General features: G+C 35.5%; 1 pseudogene; it reads left to right on the top strand.

Annotated features, from left to right (window-relative positions):
• The first annotated feature begins 275 nt into the window (after positions 1 to 275).
• LOC118921840 (dnaJ homolog subfamily C member 2-like) lies at positions 276 to 2054 on the top strand (annotated as a pseudogene).
• Positions 2055 to 23728: the final 21674 nt, after the last annotated feature.

Below are 23728 nucleotides of genomic sequence, written 5' to 3'. Positions count from 1 at the left end.
AATGAAGCTGGAACCTGCCACCCCCAGCCCTTGGCCCAGCCCCTTCTCTTAAATCCCCACCTCTATCCAGCAATATGTGGGGTCTCACAGGGATATGTATGGGTAACCCAGAAGACAAGGACAAGCTCTGTCAGACCACTCCTACCCTGTGGCCACAAACACCCCCACTGCTCACCCTTGAGCTTAGATATATGTACACTCCTTACGCAGCTCTGCCCTCAAATTTTTGGACCAGAGGAGGAGGTCTTCACAGGCCCTGGAAATGACGTTGGCATCATTTAGGTACAGAATTCATGAGTCTGTAAGAACATGCTTTAAAAAGGGGGCCAGAGGCACCAGTTCCTGGGCGCTGTAGAGTCAAGGCGCAAGGCTCGGCCAGGGAGGTAGACCTGGAAGGGACGCTAAGCGCCCTCCACTCCGCACCCAGGCCACTGCACCCACGGGGCCAGCCCCGGCGCCACCGTGCTGCTCCTGCCGAGCGCTGCGGACGGCCAGGGCACCGCCATCAGCCACGCTCTGACCTCTGGAACTGGAGGATAAGAAAGAATTATCAGGGGAATCAGAAGATGAAGAATTGCAGCTAGAAGAGTTTCCTGTGCAGGAAACACTTGATCCCAAAGACGGGAAGAACCAAGATACTTATGCAGTACTGGGATGTGGCCACGTGAGATACACAGCTACGCAGAGACAAATCAAGGCAGCTCACAAAGCAATGGTTTTAAAACATCACCCGGACAAACGGAAAACAGCTGGTGAACCAATAAAAGAAGGAGATAATGACTACTTTACATGCATAACGAAATCTTATGAAATGTTATCTGATCCAGTGAAAAGACGAGCATTTAACATTGTAGATCCTACTTTCGATAATTCCATTCCTTCTAAAAGCGAAGCAAAGGACAATCCAAGTGTTTTCCCCAGTGTTTGAAAGGAACTCCAGATGGTCAAAAAAAAAAATGTCCCTAAACTTGGTAATATGAAATCATCATTTGAAGATGTAGATGCATTTTATTCTTTCTGGTATAATTTTGATTCTTGGAGAGAATTTTCTTATTTAGATGAAGAAGAAAAAGAAAAAGCAGAAGGTCGTGATGAGAGGAGATGGATTGAGAAGCAGAACAGAGTAGCAAGGGCACAATGGGAAAAAAAGAACAGAATAAGAACATTAGTCGACAATGTTTATAGCTGTGATCCAAGGATAAACAAATTTAAAGAAGAAAAGGCCAAGAAAGAAGCAGAAAAGCAAGCAAGAGTGGAAGCAAAATGGCAGGAGCAAGAGGCAAAGGAAAAACAAAGACAAGCTGAATTAGGAGCTGCTCGGTTAGCTAAAGAGAAAGAAGAGGAAGTTAGACAACAAGCACTGGCAAAGAAGGAAAAAGAATTCCAGAAAAAAGCCATTAAAATGGAAAGGCAAAAACTTCAAAACTCATGCAAGATAGAAGAAATAAATGAGCAAAGGAGAAAGGAGAAAGAGGAAGCTGAGGCTTATATGTGACAAGCATCTAAGAATGCAGAGAAGTGGCGGAGGTGGAAATGGCAGTAAAAATTGGTCAGAAGATGATCTGCAATTACTGATTAAAGCTGTGAACCTCTTCCCTGCTGGAACAAATTCAAGATGGGAAGTTATTGCTAATTACATGAACATACAGTTTTCTTCTGAAGTCAAGAGAACTGCCAAAGATGTTATTGGCAAAGCAAGAGTCTTCAAAAACTTGACCCTCATCAAAAAGATGACATCAACAAAAAGGCATTTGATAAATTTAAGAAAGAACATGGAGTGGTGCATCAAGCAGACAATGTGCCGCCTTCAGAATGGTTTGAAGGCCCATGAACAGATTTCACCCCTTGGACAACAGAACAGAAGCTTTTGGAACAAGCTTTGAAAACATACCCAGTAAACATACCTGAAAGATGGGAAAAGTTAGCAGAAGCAGTGCCTGGCAGGACAAAGAAGGACTGCATGAAACAATACAAGGAACTTGTCGAGCTGGTAAAAGCAAAGAAAGCTAGCTGCTCAAGAGCAAGTGCTGAATGCAAGCAGAGCCAAGAAATGACTTAAGAAAATCTTTGTTGTGTGTGCATTTTTATAATAAAACTGAAAATATTGTACAAAAATAAAAGGAGGCCAGAGACTTCAGGTGGTCATGTCCCTTTACGTCTTTGGTCCTTCACCTAATTAAGTCAGAGCATGACCAGAGAAGACACAAACCAGGCCCTCTAAGATGCTGTGCTAAAAGACAGGGTAGTTGGTTTTCCAGGCCTAAGGAGGTAATTCTTGAATCCACTACCATTCCATCTAAACTCTCCTGTCCATATGATTCCTTTAACAGTAAACTAGATGAATAAATGATCTATAACCATGGTTCATTTTTTCATCAGCCTCTTTTTTCAATTTTAAAACTTCTCACATTATCACCTGTATCCTCACTACATAGTATAATATTTTTCTCTTAGAACACTCATAATTTTCTTCTTACAAAATCCAGTTGCCTCTGGCAGGTGTTTTTCTTCCTGCTTTTAACTGTTAACATCCTTCTTCACCTAGATCCTATCTAGTCATGTTCTGCCCATGCGCCCCTTTAATGCTACTTTCATCTGTTTCCTCTGCCACCATGTTAATTTCCCTTCGTCCTTCATCCATTCATTGCACGTAAGTACTGCTCTGGATCAAGCATCCTTCCAACTCAACACATAGATGTTCATCTAACCCCATTGTTAGCTGATCCCAAATGTACTCGTTCAATTTTCTTTGACCTAGAATGCTCTCTCCCCATTTTCAGTAAACCAAATTCCTTTTTTGTTTTCAACACTTGAAGTTCATCTTTTCCATTAAATATTTCCACATTAATTCCATGCAGACCTAATCACCCCAGATAATATAATGCCAAAGTTAGGGCTCTAGCTCTGGATAACCATAAGAGAGGAGCACACAGAGATAGTAAGAGCATTCCTCTTATTTGCTAAGACTAATTGACTGATATGACCTATATTCCTGCAGTCACATTTCTCACACTTTGATATGCACAGGAATCAAACTGATGATGTACAGAGAGTCACTGGAGAGGACTACTTACAACCACGTGGTCAGGGAAAGCCCCCCACCACCACTGATATGATAGCTGGGCTGAGCCGATAAAGGGCAACAACACACACATGTGATGACTAACAGCCGTTCATCAGAAGGAACAGAAAAAGCAACAGCCCAGAGTCAGGAATTAGAATTAGAACAGAGTGCCACTAATTTGCCCTCTTCTGACAGTAAAAAAGTGCTGACTTTGCATCCAGGCAGATATGTATTCTAATCCTAACTGATCCACAAGTTATTTAAACAATTTTCTGCTTAAAAAGAAATGTATTTCCTGCTGTCAGAAGCTCAGATGCCAGAGATACAATAGTGAAAAAACAGATGTGGTCCTACTCTCACAAAGCTTCCATTCCAGTCCTCCTCACCTGTTTCTTCATCTACAAAATGGGTAAAATAATACTGACTTTGCAGAATCATCCAATGAAATTATGTTTTTAAAATTTTAGCATATTAAACTTAGTAAGTCCTCAATTATTAGTAGAATCCCTATTTTCCCTAATGTATTTGGCAATATAATGATCACAGTGTTTATACGCCTTTTGTGTATTTAAGATTGATTTTTTAATCTGTTTTATTTTTCCCCTGAGATTATAAATTCTCAAATTTAGAACATAATTTTTTATAGCTGTTCAGCACCTTGGAGAGCACTTTATTCACCACTCTTCAACAAGTGTTTTACAGTGCCAAATAAATAAATACTTTGATGACTGTGTGATAAGGAAAACTAGAGCAAGATAAGAAGTAAAAAGAGTAGTGGAAAAGGGGAAATGTTATTATGTGACCAGGGAGGCCTCACTGATACAAGGTCACATTTAGACTGAACTGAGGATTGAGGGTATAAGACATGTGAATTTCTAACAAAAGAGTTTTCAGGCAAAGGAAACAGCCAGTACAGAAGTCTCAAGTGTTCAAATGTGTTTGGGAAAGAGCAAGAAGGCCAGTATGGCAAATTACTTCATTTTATAAAAGAGGAAACTGAGACCTAGAGAAATAACTTGAGCAGACCCAAGTGCATCAACTAAGTTACTTTTAGCTGCTGCAGTAAAATACTTGTAACAATACTTGAGCTTAAGAGATGTATATGTCTGTTTATATAAAGTACAATACTAGTACTCAGAGCAGCAGGGGACTCTCCTCTAAGCAGTGATTCAGGGACTGAGGCTTGTTCCATAGTGTGTCTTTTTCATCTTCAATACAAGGCTTCCAGGCTCACTTTTGGGTGTCACATCTCAGTGTCTGATATGGAGATTACGGAGGGTCACATATAAGGGGTTTATAGCGGGCCAAGCCTAGAAGCGGCATACATCAATTCCACCTGCACTTACTAGCTATCATTCAGTCACTTCACTACCATCTACCCAAAAGGAGACTAGGAAATGTGATCCAACAGGAAGATGAGGAAAAGGGATTTGGTGAGCAGCTAGCCAGGCTCTACCAGGCCAAGTTACCTTCCTCCTAGCACTGTGCTTTCTTCCTTTGCACATGTATGAATGAAAATAATACCCTCTATAAAGTGGTATAATATGAGACAGAAGATAGAAGAATTCCTAATTTTCTGCTGCCAGCCAAAACAGATGCTATTGTCAAGTGGTTTAATTTTACTAAGATGGAATACTGGGGAAGGAGAGATACCTATAATAGAGTGAGAATCAAGCAGAGATACGTTGTGATGAGGAAGGAAGATTGCACAGACAGAAAATCAAATTATAACCTCAGCTCATCTGCCTCCACATCTGGTTCACAAGATCTAGCTGCAAGTTGATAACCAGTTGCTCTCTGAATTTCTCACTCCAGTATCTCACATCAGCAAGACTGCTGTAAGGATTGTGTAACAATTACATATGCAAAGGTAAAACTGAGTGTTGGAATAAAATGAAATTATAAATAATGGAAAGAAAATATCAGTGTTAGGGAAGCAAGAAATTTGAGTCATACCATGGAGTTGGATTACTCTATAAGAAAGTATTTTTCAATATAAAAAACAGTCCAATTAAAACTTTCAAAAGTAATACACATTTAAGAACAAAACATGATTACCAGATAATAGGTCAGGATACAAATAATCATTAATGAACAAAGTCTATGGTTTGAAAACTCTACCCTTTTGCCTTGAATTAACAAGGCAAAAAAAGAGCCTTTTTAAAAAAATAGTTTTCTAGAGTTTCAAATTTCTTAGGATAGGGCTAAAATTATATAATTAAAGTCAAATGAACAAATCCCAAACAGACATCAGTAATAATATCAATGTCATGGACAAATATAAATCAAGGTTTGAGATAATCAAAATGGTTTTAGACAGAAAATATTACCTAAAATGATACCAGGCTGGATTTCATGTAATACTCAACAACCAGAAAACATTGTGTAAATTAAATCCAGCAATAATTTTACATTGAGTAATATAGATAACAACTGGAAATTCCCCCCAAAATAAATAAATGGGAATCATGGAAAGATTTTTAAAATATATAGAAAAAAATTAGGAAAGTGTCTATCAACTTGGAAAAAGTAATAAGCTGAGTCATACCATTTCATACGTTTGCTGAGCACTCACTATGAGTAAGTCATGCTGACTACCTCCTGCAAATGACCCTATTACCCCCAGACATTCAAAAATAGTTATAATTCCTCCAAATGTGGGCATAGCTTCATAATCTTACTTGCATCTGGTGCCAGGATTTCTCCTTTTACAAGGACAGGTTAATGATGACGTAGAGAACTGCTGTGGCTTTGGGGGCATGCTTGATGGAGTTAATTAAGTGGTAAAGGGTAATATATAGGCATGGGGTACACACTACACAAGGAGAGTTATCCTTTCTCAGAACTCATTATGCTTATTTCCTATTCCACTGATTTGCCAATTAATCATTGATCATGGCACCGCCTATGACATTTCTCATCTTGTCAATCTGTATTAATACACTACTTTTTATTTTGTCATCTTGCCCCTCTGAGAACAAAAACCATATATAACATGTTTGGAACAGAAACCATACATAACATCTCACCTCTTTGAGAGCACTTTTGCATACAGTAGGTGACAAACTGTAATATCTGTAGATGTAATAAATGAATTCAAAATATGTTAATCTTTTTAGGTTAGGCCAGAACTAATTGTAAGTCCAAGGTAGAATATCATCTTATTTTTATAACTGAGGATCTGAGGCCTGTACTGGAGGTGTTGAGGTTGATTTTTATCCATAACTATAGGAAAATCTTGAAGTAGAAGGAAGTACAGGGATGCTACAGAGAGAATGGGTTGGGAGAGAGAAGAAAAGACCCATAGAACATCACAACCAAACTTTACAAAATCAAAGTACCAAAGAGTTAACTAATATCTCTCTAAACTTTACATCCAAATACCAAAAACATATAAAATATTAAGATTAAATGGTCAGCAGGAAAAGACTTTTAATGATACCATTCTAACTGTAAAAAAAAAATCAAAGTTTTCATAATAAATTTAAACCTCTAAAATGCAAATATACTGTCTCCAGAAAATATTAACTTATATAATAAGGTATATTTTAAGATGAAATAATAATCATCTTACAATCAACTCATATATTGTTCAAGATATACTTTTGTTTTTAAAAATATAAAGAGATGACTTTGAAGAAAACTGTAGTGGGCAGAATTGTGGCCCCCACCAAAGATGTCCACATTCTTGAAACTGTAACTTGTTTCATTAAATGGTAAATGGGGATTAAAGTTCCAGATGCAATTAAATTTGCTGATCAGTTGACCGGTATAGAGAGTGTCCCTGTATTATCCAGGTCAGTTCAATGTAATCACAAGGGCCCTTGAAAGCAGAAGGAGGAAGAATTCATGTCAGCATGATGCAATGTGAGACCCAACCAGCCATTGCTGACTGGAAGACGGAGGAGGGCCACGAGCCGATGAGTACAGGTGGCCTCTAGAAGCTGTAAAAGGCAAGGAGATGGATTTCCCCTACAGCTTCCTAAAGAAATGCAGCTCTGCTGACATCTTGATTTTATCCAGTGAGACCTGTGTCAGACTTCTGACCTCCAGAAATGTAAGATAATAAATTTTTGTTGTTTTAACACACTAAGATTGTGGGAACTTTTTATAGCAGCAATATAATATTATTACAAAGGTCTATTTTAAAAGGCTTCAGACTACTATTTATTTGACATTAATCTCAATTTCACTAAAAAAAGGAAATGAAATGTGCACTTTAAAAATTAGTTTGCAGCATCAATAAAACAAGTGAACCAAAAATAAGGATAAAAGTAACAATAACAAGAAAACACAAATAGGATATTTTCAGGGGAAGAAAAAATAAGACTAAAGCTCAAAAGTATTTATGGGACTTTAAAAGCGCCCTTTTTAGGCAGCTGTGTAGCTCTCCTTTCACAGTGAGGTGTAAAGAATAAAATACCTTAAGAAAAATGTGACCGAATGTGTGTCAGAGAAAATGATACAGTAGTGCCTTAGCTCTCCCTCCCCCCAGTGTATTGCTTTGGCGCAATCCTGAGCCCTACTTTGGCTTTAATTTTAAAAAGCATAATGTAACATTTGCTGCAAGTTCCCCGGTCAGAAGAGGTACTGTACTAGGAATAGCAAGCAGGTAGACTGTGACAAGGTCAAAATAAACTGTTCCCAGGATAATGGCAAAACCCCAGCTGTTGGTCACTTCATCACAGCACTGTACAGAGTAGCAGGGGGTAAGGGGGTCATATGTATCACTACCGCTTATTTGCTGAAATTGAGTTGAATTCAGTCTCTTAATTTCAAGAAACTCCAAGCTTCAAATTCCATATATATTGTGTTTAAATATAAATAAAATTACAGAAATAAGCAAGCAGAGGGGATAGTAAATGTACTCAAAGAAGGCAGGAAAGCAATGATCACTCCATTTACCAGAATCATCATCCATAACTATTACAAGAGAGTTCAGATGGGCTACGTCCTAAGCTGACAGGTCACCTCTAAAAAGCACCCCACCTTTGTGTTCTTTTAATTGCAGGGAGAAGGTGCAGGAAAATATGGGAGACCAGGAGACCCAGGTGGCAGTACTTACCTGTCCGATAATCGATCTTTGTGAATCTAGGTTTTCTAGTTTGAAAACTAAGACTAAACTAAGTGAATGCATCCCAAAGTTTGGGATCTATATTAGTGGAAGTAGTAGATGAATTAGTAGGAAGTATTGCTCAATACTGAATCTCAAAGTAAGAACGTTACTTCTCTTCAATGCTGTTTTATAACTTCTTAAAGAAGGTGAAGGAGAAAGTCTCAGCTTGATGCTAGTAAAGGTTTGACAGCTCCCTAATAACAGCAAACCTCCTTTTTTATTAACAAGAAAAGGCAATCTTTAAGTTCAGAATCTTCCAAAGGCAAAGTCTTCAGCTAGAATTAAAATGTTGTTGTATTTATACTTTTAAGTTTTTAAATTATTTATATTTTTTTCTATTTATGGCAGGAACTGTGCTTTATTCACTCATTTCCAGAACCGTGAACAATCCAGCACACAGTCAGCCCTTAATAAATTCTTGAATGAATCCATTAACAGACCAGTGTTACTACGATTCTCATCAATATATAGCCCAACTACTTTAAGAGGATACACTAACACTTGTGGTCATTAAAATTGGAAAAATGAAAAAGCCTTAACTCATCCCAATAGGGTTTGAGTGTTATTTTTTATGAAATTGAAAGGAACTTAAGTTGAAAACATACTGTGCATCAAGACAAAAAAAAAAAAAAAGGGTGGGGGATTGCATAGAACATTATCACATTGTGCCAAGAATTTTAAAGCCCAACCTGCTTTTTAATACACACACTGCTGAGGAGATACATAATTTCTTCAATGGCCCTTTATTTTCCCAGCATTACTAATTAACCTGATAAGGACTTGGCCAAGCTAGCTAGTACAGTACAGAATTTGGATAAGGACTTGATGAGGGACATTGTTCTTCAACAGCCATCTAAGAGGCTCTCTGTCAACATGTTTAATAGTCTCTTCAGCCTTCATAATGTCACTGCCTCAGACTCACAATGTTTATTTATCAAAATACAGTGGAACTTCTGAAAGGCCATGTGAGAGTTTTTTTTTTAAAGAAAATACATTATTTAACTTTACGATTCTAAGTAGGAGACAGTGATTCTAAGAAGGAGATAATATAATGAACACAATATTTTTTAGATATATTTTGTAAATTTAAGTTAGCTTATCCCCAAATAACATATTCTCTCTCTCTCTCTTTTTTTTTTTTTTGGTTGGGGGAGGGTGGTATTTTAAGCAACACTTTGTTTGAGTGCCCCTGGATGGCTAACTTTGCTGGTTCACTTTGTTTAAAGCTGAACCTAGAACAACAACAAAAACTCACTCACCTCCTGGGAGCTAATTAGTGGAGAACTGACATGCTAAAAAAGTCATCTCCAAACACCACATGTACTTCATTTAAATGTGTAATTTACTCCTCACGTTTGAATTACCAGACTGATCTAAAACTGTGCCAATTTAAGGTTGTTGGAAACTAGTATGATTTAATATTTTCTGAGCTTGGCTTTCAAATTTAGTTTACAGAAATTACAGCTACATATTAATGTGATGGCAATAGAAAATGGCTGTTTTCTCTTTGCTTGTTGCCATTTCCTTCTAGAAAACAATGATGCAAAGACTCCAAACCATCAAACAGGTCTACTGTCATCTGTAACATATAATCTCTTTACATGGTTTCTACCTTATCAGTTAATCAGTTTCTGTTTTAAGCAATGCTACGTAACAAGGAGTAATGAAGTCCACAAACCTAACTTTGACCCATTAAAATACCTTGGACATACATTCAACTGCAACCTTGCTGATAGTCTTATTAAATCTGACTTGATCTTTAAAATATGGTAGTATTGAAGGTAGCGAGAATAAATTACAAGTAGCTTTGAGTCTATTAAAGTACATGTGACTATTATATTATGTAATTTGCTAGTAAGATTAACAATTGAGGTGGTTGGTTCCCCAGAAATCCCTAACTCACTTCTGAGGTATGAAGTTTCAGACATATAAATAGCCCTTATGAGAAAAACATTAGATGACTGTAATTAATCAGTTCCGGCACCTAGGTGTCAAAAAATAAAAGACCACTGGATGACTCCCAAAGTCCAGTGTATTAGTCTGCACAATGGAAAAAAAATCTCAATACATTTTTCAATAAAATTTAGACATTTCTAAAAAGCATTCCCATAAAATGAATATCATGGCATAAGTAATAATAAGCATAACTGGAAGGGAAAAGCACTTTTATTTTTCTAATTAGTTTCATAAACAAGACTGATGTGCTTCCCTGGGATATTTCACTCCCTTTGTTTTCTTTCTATTATCCATCTCTTCAAACATGTAACTCCTTCACCTAGTCAGGGATGATTTCAATTGCATCTCAAAATATTATGAGTTTCCCTCTCTCAGATTCTAAACCCTAGAGCATTTCCTATTTCTGCATTTTTCAAAAGGAATGTTTGGGCAATGCCAAATGTCTTTCCCTGTAACAAATCTCACAAGCCTCATATACTTGGTAGGAAGATGACTGAGAATTAAAATCCTCAAAACCACTTTTTCCAGGTACCCAGAGCTCTGCCACTCAAACTTTTAATTATAAACTGACATGTAATAAAGCAGAATGTCAGAGAGCTACTGCAACCACACTTGCCTTGCAGTTTTACTGTGGACCTTCCTATATCAAAAGCCCTCCTTGCCAATCATTTTTAATTAAATAAAAGGCAAGCCCTCCTTGAGCAAGATTTACAATGAAAGTCAGATTTTCAGTGGAGCAGCTGTGTAAACGGGTTCTAAAATTAGTCTAGTCATTTCCAAGCTGTGTTTTGCAGCTTCAATGTGTCTTCTGCAGCCCATGTCAAGATGAGAAAATGAATTTTCTCAAGAACATCCTAGTCATTTTGGGTTTTGTCCATTTTAATGGTGTGATAGCTAACTCAAACCTCCCAGCCCTAAGCAGTCTGGGTGTAGGGAGATGTGATCAAAAAGTGCCATTTGAGAAGAGTGTTTGCTTTAATTTAGATGGTGTTGACAGACTGATGGGTACTGTAATAAAACCACCCAGCCTCTTGCCCAGGGGATGTATAATCTAAACAAGACAAATAAGAATATAATGAACAACTTGGGCTGACAGGCAGTAGCTAGCTTCAGATTTCAGACTTCCTGTCCCTTATTAGGACAGTAAGGAGGAACTTTTTCAATTCCTATTTCTAATACTTGTTTTTGCAAGGAAACAGTGGGGGTGACAATAGGAAAAATTCATGCAAGAAAGGGTAGCCACTATCTATTCCCTTACCACCAAAAAAATAAAGAAATAAACATTAAATGGGTTTTAACCCTTTCCTAACCCAAACCTCTGCACTGTCTTAGAAAATTAAGGGGCAGTGGGGACAAGGGCTATGGGGGAACTAAAGCAGAGACAAAGAAGGGAATGAGAATGCAGGTAGCTTTGCACAGTAGGAGAATATTAACAAGAATTTAATTTATATCTCTGTGAGTATTCAAAACCATACTTAACCACAAAAGAATGATCATTTAGCAGTGAGTACTTGTCTTTCTTATCCCTTATTAGTAATAATCTAATGTTACTAATGCATATGGCACCATGTAACCACTAGATATGAGGAGCCCCAGACCTTGCAGAATACACACGAAGGTTTTCTTTACAGAAACAGGTATTCTAAAGCTGAGAACCAAAGATTATGATTTCATTTCTGTCCTGGGAAAGAGGGTCAAAGAGGTCAATAGGGAGACAAGGGAGGATCATGTCAAAATAACACAGTGCCAGTGCTAAACCTATACCAGAAAACTTGAAACCAGTAGCTCAACCTATTCACAGCAAGTTACCCCTCCACTTGTCTGGGCAGGAACTGCTCTGGTAGGTTCCAGAGGATCTAAATGGTACCTCAATGGGAACTGTAAAGTGGACATTCTGACATGTCTGTGGTAGTCCTTGGACATGTATTTTAAAATGCTGTTTTATATTATCAAGGAGTGAATACCACAAACATTCTAGACACTCACATTATTTTCTAAGTGACTTGAAAATGGTGAGTGGAGGCAGATCTACTATGAACCTAATAAAAGTTAACCTTTAACGCCCTTGATTTTGCACCACCCCTGTGAAAGTAAGTTGTAGAATGTTCCAGGTGGGGAGGGAAGTCAAGTTGAACCAAGAATTTCTGGTAAATATCCCAAGTAGATCTCAGAAGAAAGGGACCCAGATCCCCAAGTTTCCATTGATTTGTTGTGATTTCTTTCTCATTAAAAAAAAAATTCACTTTGATATCTAATGTACTCACAGCTTCATGTCCTTTTCCTGAAAAAGGGGGAGTATGTTATTTTCAGCCTATCATCTGAGAAGCAGTATAGCTGGGAGTTGTCCAGGAGTGTTATAATTAGTATCCCCATTCACTATCCAAGTGTCTTAGTTTGAAAACTATGTAGTCACTCTATTAAATAGAGCATAATAAGATAAGGACACAAACTCTGGATCAAGGTGTTGGGTTTTAACCAATAACTGTCATTTATAACTTGGGAAAATATTTAACTTTCTTGTGCCTCAGTTTCCTAATATGTAAAGTGGGGATAATAATACATACCTTATAGGTGGTTGTAAAGATGAATGAGTACATATATGCAAAGCACTTAGGGCAGCTCCTGGCACAGAGGAAATACTATGCGCTAGATGTTTTGTTATCATCGTTATTATTAACTCTTAACTTTATTTTTCTTAAAACACAAACCAATTATTTATTTATAACAAAGTATTGTGCCCTTCAATAGTTAACAGTCTACTGGTGGTTCTTAGTATGTTATGATCACTGATTTAAAGATATTTTTATTGATCTTTTTTTCCAGTTTTATTAAGATGTAATTGACATTGGATTAGTTTTAGGTGTACAACATAATATTGGATATGTTTAACTTGCAAATTGATTACAATAAGTTTAGTTAACATCAATTACTCACATACCTGCAACTATTTTTTCTTGTGATGAGAACTTTAAGATCTACTCTTTCAGCAACTTTCAAATATACATTATTGTTAACTAGTTGTCATACAGTACATTACATCCCCAGAACTTATTTATAACTAGAATTTTGTACCTTTTGACCACCCTCCTTTAGTTCCCCCACTTCCTACCTCTCTGCCTCTGGCAACCACCTATCTGATCATTGTTCCTATGTGTTCCTTTTTTGTAAGATTATACATGTAAGTGAGGTCATAAAGTACTTGCCTTTCTCAGACTTATTTCACCCAACATAATGCACTCAGTGTGTATCCATGTTGTTGTAAATGGCAGGGTTTCCTTCTTTTTTAAGGCTGAATAATATTCCATTATGTATATATACCAAATTTTCTTATTTATTCATCCCTGGGTGGACATTTAGGTTGTTTCCATGTCTTGGCTATTGTAAATAATGCTTCAATAAACATGGGAGTGCAGGTTTCTCTTCAAGATAGTGATTTCACTTCCATTGGATATATATCCAAAAATAGAATTGCTGGATCATATGGTGGCCATATTTCTAATATTTTTTGAGGAACCTCATTCTATTTTCCATAGTGATTTAAACAATTTACATTCCCACCAACAGTACACAAGGATTTCCTTTTTTTCCACACTCTCTCCAACACTTGCTATCTTGTCCTTTTGATGATAGCCATTCTAACATGTGTGTGGTAGTATCACATGTTTGATTTGCATTTCCCTGGTAACTAGTAATGTTGAGCATCTTTTCATATGCCTGCTGGACACTGGGATGTCTTCTTTGGAAAAACGTCTATTCTGTTCTGCCCATTTTTAAATTGAATTGCTTGTTTTTTGTTATCAAGTTGTAGGAGTTCTTTATATATTGTGGATATTAACTCCTTATAAGATACATGATTTGCAAATATTTTCTCCAGTTATGTAGGTTCTCTTTTCACTTTGTTGATGGTTTCCTCTGCTGTGCAGAAGCTTTTAAGTTTGGTGTATTCTTACTTGTTTATTTTTGCTTTTGTTATTTTAACTTATAGCATCAAATCCAAAGTCATCATCTAACTTGTTCCTGAGTTTGATTCCCTCAATGAATACTTGGAAAACCATTCTCTTTTGTGAAATTTATTTTTAGGAATAGCAAACAACCTTTTTTTTTAAACAAAATATTATTCTATACAAAATCAATTTGGAAATTACCTAATCTCATGTAATTGCTCCTAGAGAATAAATTAAGCTTAGTGGTTCATTTAGAGGTAGAATTGAACTCAGTAAGAACTTACCCCAAACAAACACTGCATAATAATAGTATAGATTGGCTTGTGACATGATGAGCTCCCAAACACTGAAGATATTCAAGAAGTGATTGGTTGACCATCCACCTGGAGATGTGGTACCTGGATTTTGCATTAGACAGATGATTCAACTTGATGACTTCCAGTATCATATTCAGTACAAAGAATGATGTTTCTGTCATTCTTAGGCAGGGCATCTTATATCAGATAATTTCCTTCCCCTTAACATACACTCAGCTTTCCTTGTTGCTGCATTTAGCATGACAGGTTTAACACTCGTTACCCTGAGACCTCTAGGCCTGTTAATTCACTCCTGCCCTTGTGAAGGAAGCACTTCACAAGGAGAGATTCAAAATTGCCTGTAAGTGCATAGAAAAATATCAAGATTCTCCAAACTTACAATTAACAGAGAAAAGTGGAAATGCTCAAGGGGTTCAAGAACTTCATAATGAGAGAAAGTTTTAAATATTTAATATGCCTAGCAAGATTTTTTGGGGAGAGATTAATATTCAAATGCAGTTTGTTTGTATTAAAGTATTTAAATACCATGCATTTAATATAAAATACATACTCTCACTTCTTCTCTGATGCAAAATCACACTGGGAATTATGTGATCATGTGTAATTTGTTAAATGCAAATCACATTTTAAATATTCATATACCATATTTGCATCTTCTTAAAATCAGAATTTTCAAAGAGGCATGGGGGAGCAGAATAAGAACAAATCTAAAATACATTCTACTGAAGACACCAAAGAAAAAGAAAATAATATGCATGGTAGACAGACAAATCCCTGCAGCTACTGACAAAGACACCCAGAGCAATCTGCACAGATTTGCAATGTAAGGTTCACACCAAGGGGTTGCAGAATCTTGAAACCAAATGGGATCTTGGGAGCAGTTGGCCCCACCCCTTCATTTCATGAAGGAGGAAACAGAGGTTGAGAGAAGAGAAGTGACCAATACTTTGGTATGTCAAGAGGAAAAGGAGGCTAATTAAATTCTAAGACGGGTGTCCAAAAAGTTGGGATGCCCCCTGTCCTACATCTATTCACTCTTCACTCAGCCAAACCCCTTCTGGAGACTCATTAAACAGACCCAGTGGAATCCAACAGTTAGAAATCAAAAATCAATAAGAACACTAATTGCCTAATAGATAAATGATAATGTCCAATTCTGGCCAGAATGTCCTGAAATATATTCTTACATTGTTAGCAGGAGTTTGAAATGGTATAATCTTTTGGGAAGCAATTTGGCAATCCTCATCATAAATTTAAGTGTGTTAATGTCTTTCCTTCCAGTAATTCCAAATCCAAGGAGTATCTAAGTGCAAAAAAAAATGATTCTAAAATGAAACAAACAAAAAAGGTTACTCATACCAAGGTTTATTATAATTTTATATACTATTGCCAAAAGCCATAAGTGCCCTAAATGTACAACAATGAAGAAATCATTAAGGAAATTATGATTTATTCCCCTTGTTAGAATATCATATTGTAATTTAAAATGACAGTTATACGAAGATCTATGGAATTAATAACAATAATATATCAAATAATATTTTTAAGGATGTCTAAAACCACAGTATGGAATGAGAACTACATGACGTCTACCCCATATTAATTTAAGCATAGATCATCAGAACAACCGAAAGCACTAAGGAGTCTAGTGGTTCTCCAACATCTAGTTTCTTCTCCTTCCTAACACATTGATGAGGACCCTTAGGCCAGGGGTTCTAAAACTTCACTGTGAGCACCTTGTCACTCGAGAGTTTGTCAAAACTTCACATCCCAATTGGTGGGTCTGGGACAGGGTTCAGGAATGGACATTCTTGAACATTCTTCGGCCCTGTGGGTCAAGGAAAAGGTATTTCTCTGCTTCTTTCTGGATTTTTCTTCTGCCAGGTTCCATGGATTCTCTCATGCTTGTCCCAGCAGACTGATCTGTGATTTGGGAAATCCAAATAAGGCTTGCATCTCATCTCTATGTTCTGTGGGCATCTCAGCTTAGCTGCAGAGCTATACTTTTCCCAATGTTTCTGTCATGTTTCATTGCTTTGATGAACTTAAAAAATGCATTTTCTTCTTTTCATTTTTTTTATTAAGGTTTCATTGATACACAATGCAATCTTATGAAGTTTTCACATGAACAACATTATAGTTACTACATTCACCCATTTTATCAAATCCCCCCCCAACACCCCACTGCAGTCACTGTCCATCAGTGTAGTAAGATGCTATAGAGTCACTATTTGTTTTCTCTGTTTTATACTGCTTTCCCCATGACCCCCGTACACTATGTGTGTTAATCATAATGCCCTTAAAAAATGCATTTTCTTAAAGATTTTAGAAAATAGATGCTTTTATAGAACCATGCCCAGATAAAAGAAGTTTATTTATTAAATAAACTACACAGAAACTAAAATTTAAATTAACTCCCTAGAAGAATACTAGACCAAATTAAATGTTATGAACTAGTTTTTGTGAGTTTTTTTTTTAAGAGCTAACATTAGGTTTTGTTTATTAATGAAAAAGATCATATATTTGCCTTCTGAGTGTTATATATTTCAAGTACTACATATAGAAAAATTATTTTCATTGGGGAAAAGTAATTGATCACTGATCTGGACATCCATTCCCAGCAGTCTGATGTAAACATATTTTATAAAGCATTTTGAGGCTCAAGAGATACCCTAAAGAACAAAGAGGAAAAAAAAGAAAAAGAAAGTGCTGAATCTTGCATATGTCTGTCAGAAAACACTAATAAAGAAGCAAAATTAGAGGATTTTCCTGGAGCCAATGCTGATAAGTTATCTAGAATTTTGCCCATGTCAACGTAAAGGGGCTAAACCTGATACTCCCACTTTAAGCAAGGACTCTTACTTTGCAAGACTGGTAACACTTCCTGGGTATCAGCAGATATAAACCCAAATCTTCACTGCAGAAAAATAACTAAAGTTTAGATCTTCAGAATTTCCACAAGATAAGTTGAGTCGTATATGAGCTCACAATCAAAACCCATCAAACACACGAGGAAACAAGCCTTCATGAGTAAGGTCAGCAGATTGAAAAACACAGACCTCCAAGAACTTCTGAAGTTGAAATGATTTAATAACAAATATAAAAAAAACACCTGAGTATAAAAATGCTTTAAAATTTAGAATAAAAAACAAGCAAGAAACAAGAGATTAACAAAATGACTAAGGAAATTTAGAAAACAAACAAATAAGAAAAACTTCAAGTGCTAAATAATATACTTTTGAAATTCAAACAATAGATAAGTTAGTAGATTTAATACAGCTGAAGAAAGAGAATTATAATTGATCAGTAGGCATTACAGATTACAGCTTAGACATACAATGATCAAAAATGTGAAGCAGATATAATGGACAGGTCAAGATCACATAAGGTATGTTTAATTGTAGTCAACTTTTACTTTGATATGTTTAATTAGAGAAGCAATTTTTAATGAAATAATGGTTGAGAATTTCCAAATCTGACCAAAAGTACTGTATAAGTTACTTATTGCTACATAACAAAAATTATCTGAGAAAGAAGGTCTAAGTTGCAAGAAGAAAAGTTAAGTGAGGAAAGTAGAAAAATTAATGTAAACCCACACACATATGAGAGTATCAAGAACAAATCAATATAAAGTCCAATTTCAACAGCAAAAGTAAAAGAATAACATAATAAGCAATGTTTACATGTGAATGAGTCAGGAGAAAAGTGACACAAGTGTGAGTACTCTTCGGTACATCATGTGTGCATGTGTATTTTTTTTTTATTTTGGAAGGATGCTTGACATACTAATGAACTTGAAAATTTATTGGATTGCTAAATATACATGGTAAGATTTTAAGAAAAATCACTGAAAGAATAGAATGTAGTACATAAGTTCTAACCTGTGGAGGGGGGAAATTATAAAAAGAAAACCAAACACAGAAAGAGGTGGGGGGGTAGGGAACAGCATAGACAAAATGGAAACTATATACACAATAAACTGAAGCAGTTCCAGATATTTTTGGAAATAAAATAATATAAGCAAAATTAACTTACCAGTTATAAACAGAAATTGTCTGATGGTAAAAAACAATAAAAAATTAAAGATACATACTAGAACACATAGCTATAGGAAGGCTGGAGTGAAAGTACAGTCGTCCCCCTTATCTGTGGTTTTCAGGTCAGTAGTAGCCTAACTCTATAGCACAATGCCTGTATTACTCAGCTTACTTCATTTCATCATATAGGCATTTTATCATCTCACATCATCACAAGAAGAAGGATGAGTACAGCATAGTATATTTTGAGAGAGATCACATTCACATAAATTTTATCACTGTATATTGTTACAATTGTTCTATTTATTATTAGTTATTTTTAATCTTCTGTGCTTAACTTTTTAATTAATCAAAGGTATGTATGTATAAGAAAAAACATAGTAAATATCGTGTTCAGTATTATCCATAGTTCCAGGCATCCACTAGGGATATTGGAACATATCCCCATAGATAAGGGAGGGCATATCATGCAAGTACTAACCAAGAGAAAGCTGGGGTAGCTATTCTAAGATAAGTTTTTTTAAAAAGAGACTAAGAAAAAAGGCATATATATGCAAATTCTCTGCTAGAAAATAGAACCTTACCCCAAGAAAAGTAAAAAAAAAAAAAAAGGAAAACAAGGCAGGACCCTGAAGGTCACAGAGAAAGGAGTTTCAAACGCTGGATAGTGAGGAAGAGTGCAGAGGAAGTAGGACCCAAGAAGTACTGAACAGCAAAAATACTACTTCTACAGTAAGAGCACTTCTTTTGATAACAAGGTCTTTAAAACTCTAAGTAAAACAGGCTGGAAGCGGAAAATCTTCTTGAACCAGATTTTGCTCTGAGAGAAATAGCTGTACAGAAAAAGCCATATATTAAGTCTCTTATGGTAACAATAGAAATGGAGCCTTTAAGCTATGAAGCTGTGAAAGCTACTTTGGACAATCCCTACATTTTTCTGAAACCTCTTCTTAGCACAAGAAAGCCCATCTCACTGAACTATGAAAGGGATATACTCTAATTCCATACTAAATGTTTGCCAGAAAGAGATTAAAATGAACTATAAAATATCTTGACACATAATGAGAACAACCAGAAAAATGTAGACTCAAAAGATAAAAACTAAAATCTAATATTTCAAAATGAGCTAAAAGAAATTTTAAAAAGTTTAAAAAATATAGCACACATCAGAAATAAATGAGGTCATAAATAAAATGGCTATAAAAGAAGAGCATAAAATGTGAAAATTATCACATTAGAATTATCAGAAATGTTGCAGGATACAAAAAAAACCCAAAAATCCATTGCATTTCTATACACTAATAATGAACTATCAGAAAGAGAAATTAAGAAAACAATCCCATTTACAATTCCATCGAAAAGAAAAAAACACCTAGGAATATATTTACCCAAGGAAGTAAAAAACCTATATACTGAAAACTACAAGACACTAAAAAAAGAAATTGAAGAAGACACAATGAAAAGATATTCTGTGCTCATGGATTAGAAGACTTAATATTGTATAAATGTCCATACTACCCAAACAATCTATAGATTCTACGTAATCCATATAAAATGCCAATGGTATTTTTCACAGAAATAGGACAAAAAATTTTATGGTACTACAAAAGACCCCACATACCCAAAGCAGTCTTGAGAGGGAAGAACAAATCAGTTCAAACTATACGACAAAGCTATAATAATTAAAATAGTATTGTATTAGCAAAATAACACATACATAGATAAATGGAACAGAATAGAGAGTTCAGAAATAAACTCATGCATATATGGTCAATTAATTTATGACACAGGAGACAAGAATATGCAACAGGGAAATGACAGTCTCTTCAATAAATAGTGTTGGGGAAACTGGATAGCCATATGCAAAAGAATGAAATTGGACTATCTTATACCATACACAAAAATCAACTCAAAATGGATTAAAAACTTGAACATAAGACTTAAAACCATGAAACTCCTGGAAGAAAACATAGGTGGTGCCCCAGTAATTCCACTCCTAGGAATTTACCTGAAGAAAACAAAATCCCTTATTCAAAAAGATATATGCATCTCTATATTTATTACCACACTATTTGCAATAGCCAAGATATGGAAGCAATGTAAATATCCATCAACAGATGAATGGATAAAGAAAATATGGTACATATACACAAAGGAATATTTTTTAGCCATAAAAATAAAAGCAATCCTCCCATTTGCAACAACATGGATGGATCTAGAGGGTATTATGCTCAGTGAAATAAACCAGACAAAGAAAGACAAATACCACATGATTTCGCTTACTTTCAGAATATAAAAACAACGCAAAAGAGAAGGAACAAAATAGCAGTAGACTCATAGACACTGAGAAGTAACTAGTGGTTACTAAGAAGGAGGGGTTGGAAAGGAGGGAGAGGTGATAACAGGGCACAAAAATTCATAATCAGAATATACGTTGATCATGGAGACTGTTGAACCACTGCGATGAACATTTGAAACCAACATAAGATTGTATTTTAACAATATTTTAATAAAAGTAGAAGTTTTTTTTAAAAGAATGAAATCTTGCCATTTTTTATAACAAGGATGAACCTCAAGTGCATTACACTAAATAAGTCAACTAGTGAAAGACAAATACCATATGCATTCTCTCTTATATGTGGAATCAAAAACAAAAACGAGCTCATAGATAGAGAGAACAGACTGGTAGTTTCAGAGACAGGGGAAAGGAAGTGGAACAAATGGGTAATGCAGTAAAAAGTTTGAAAAAATAGACTGGCAATATCCTGCACTTTTTTGATCCATCTCTTATTTGTAAAGAAATAGTTTGGCAAATTTTATAGTTTCCTTAGATGTAAGCCACACTGTGTCTAAAGTACCCAAACCCTTTACAGATTCCATTTTGTACCCAAGATCTTAAAAGTGGAGGGAAGAAAACAAAAGTAAACAAAAACTGTAAATAAATAAATAAATAAAGGCAATCTGTCACAGCTTAACATAAGGTGTAAAAGTTAAATTTCCATTAGTAACCTAACTTTTGCTTTGTTTATCCAATCCTAACTACAGAACACCTGATCCAATAAATTTTTTCCTAATTTGTGACTTACAAAAAACTAAAAATCAAATTACATGTTTGTACAATTAACAGATTCTCTCTATCTAAAACAATAACATTGCATAAAAATAAATACAATATTCAAGAATATTTATTATTAAAATGTTTAAAAAGAGAAAGAATTACAAAAAATCAAAAGGACCACAAGAGAACTATAGAGCCCATGAAAACTTGGGGAGCTAGGTACACAACTGAAAAGAAAATCTAAAGAAAAACCACACAGAAATAGAAAATATAATAAAAAGCATCCAAGAGAAAGAAAAGACAGGCAAAAAAAAGTTCAAACATGCATATAATCTGAGTACCAAAAAGAAGAGTAAAGCAAATAGAAAAAAAAATTTAATTCAGGAAGACATGCCTGAAAATAAAAAAAACAAATTTTCATACAAAAAGAGGACACAATGTCCCCAAGAAAATTATCCCATAGTAGTTAACACCAAGATATACTCTGGTAAAACTACTAGGCTTTCAAGAAAAGGGAAAAAAAAATTGGGGACATCCAAACCAAAAGACCAGGTCACACATGAGGACCAGAACATTAAGTTGACAACAGACTTCTCAACAGCAGCATTTTCTGGTAAAAAGCAATGGAACATTTTAAAAGATATTCCGAGAAAGAAACTATAAACCAAGGACTTTACATCATCTTTCCAGATTAAATGCCTAAACCAAACAATTATGAATATGCAAAAATTCAGAGATGTTGATCCCACAGGTTGTTGCTGAGAACTCTACTGGAAATGAGCTTCATAAAAGTAAGAAATTATTGGGAAATTTTCAGTATAAAAAATCAACTGACCACTGAATATTGTAGAATACTGTAGAACTAAGCTAAAAAGATGAACAAAGAGTAGAAAAATAGAATGAAAATATTATACCCTTGGACAATGTAAAAAAATGACACAGCTAACAAAAACAGGAAAGGAGGAAGAGTAAGTGAAACTTCAGGAAACCAATAGCACTGGTAGTTCTTCTTAAACAGGAAGTGGGTTCATGAATGTTCACTTTAATATTATGCTTTATAATGTACACATGTGATGCATATTTTAAAACATTTTTAAAGAGTTTTTGAAGCTTTAGGATATGTTCTCCTCATCCTACCTCTCTATAAATAAATACTACAATATCCAGCAAGATTTATAAAATGGAATAACCCTTATCAATGATCAGCCTTCAAAAATGGGTCACTAATGTAAATATGAAGGCTTCTTTTACCAACATAAAGATTCCAAAAGAAAGCCTGATCTGATCAAAAACAAGGCATCAGTAAGCAGCCACTGCTTGGGGGTATATATTTGGGGAGGGCAGGTAAGTCAAGAATGAGGGAATTGAGTTTGCAAATTGAAATTCTATAATCTCTTGTGAAAGAAGAAAGATTCATTTTTAATTAAAATGGGCCTGATATTTGGAACACCAGGCTGATTACTAAAGCCTTTGATTTAAAACCGTGCTTCACACATTGTGGAAATGGAAGGAAGCCTGAAGCAATGGAAGTTCCATCCTGTAGGTTAAGAGAAGTACCAATGCTCTCCAAATACATCTTAGTAATTAGTGGCTGGCATGGCTCCCTTCAAGTCTGTTGCTTACCATCTGTGATGTCTTTTGTCAGCCAATCTCTAACTCCTTATTAAGCAAGAGGACTATTCAACTTAATGATATTTTGAGTTATTGATTACTGAATCAAGCACCAATGCTACAAATGGGGACCATATTTCTTGATCCTTGAGTTCTATGAAGAAAGAGGATAGGTATATGAAAGAAGGTGACCCACCTGGCGGTGAACAAATACAAGTGGGTCTTGTCTTGCATATATTTGACTTCTGGAAGGAAAATACATTTGTAGATAATAGGCCCCTGTAAAACTGCCTTCATATGTATATTTTCATATCTCAGCTGAGTAATAAATGTTTAAATCTATCACACTATAGCACTGCCTGCTTGCACCCAGCTCCATTTTGGCAGTCACGATCTTTGTACAGCAATTTGTGCAATTATGTGAACACTTTTTTGCATCTTGTCCTTACTGGTTTATAAAATGAGTGGATAATGTAAAAATGAAAGTGCTGATACTAGCAATAAGAAGTACAATTCTCAATTTAATATAATTGGTACAAATTTAGAAATCACTAGGTGTGCTGAAAACAGTGAATCCTTAGGCTCAATTAGCTCACTGGACTCAAGCCAGTTGCTTGTGTCTTCA

This window comes from Manis pentadactyla, chromosome 1, assembly GCF_030020395.1.
Source record: "Manis pentadactyla isolate mManPen7 chromosome 1, mManPen7.hap1, whole genome shotgun sequence".
NCBI classification, from domain to species: Eukaryota; Metazoa; Chordata; class Mammalia; order Pholidota; family Manidae; genus Manis; species Manis pentadactyla.
The sequence above is the reverse complement of the archived record's forward strand: the minus strand, read 5'-3'. Positions and strand labels throughout refer to the sequence as shown.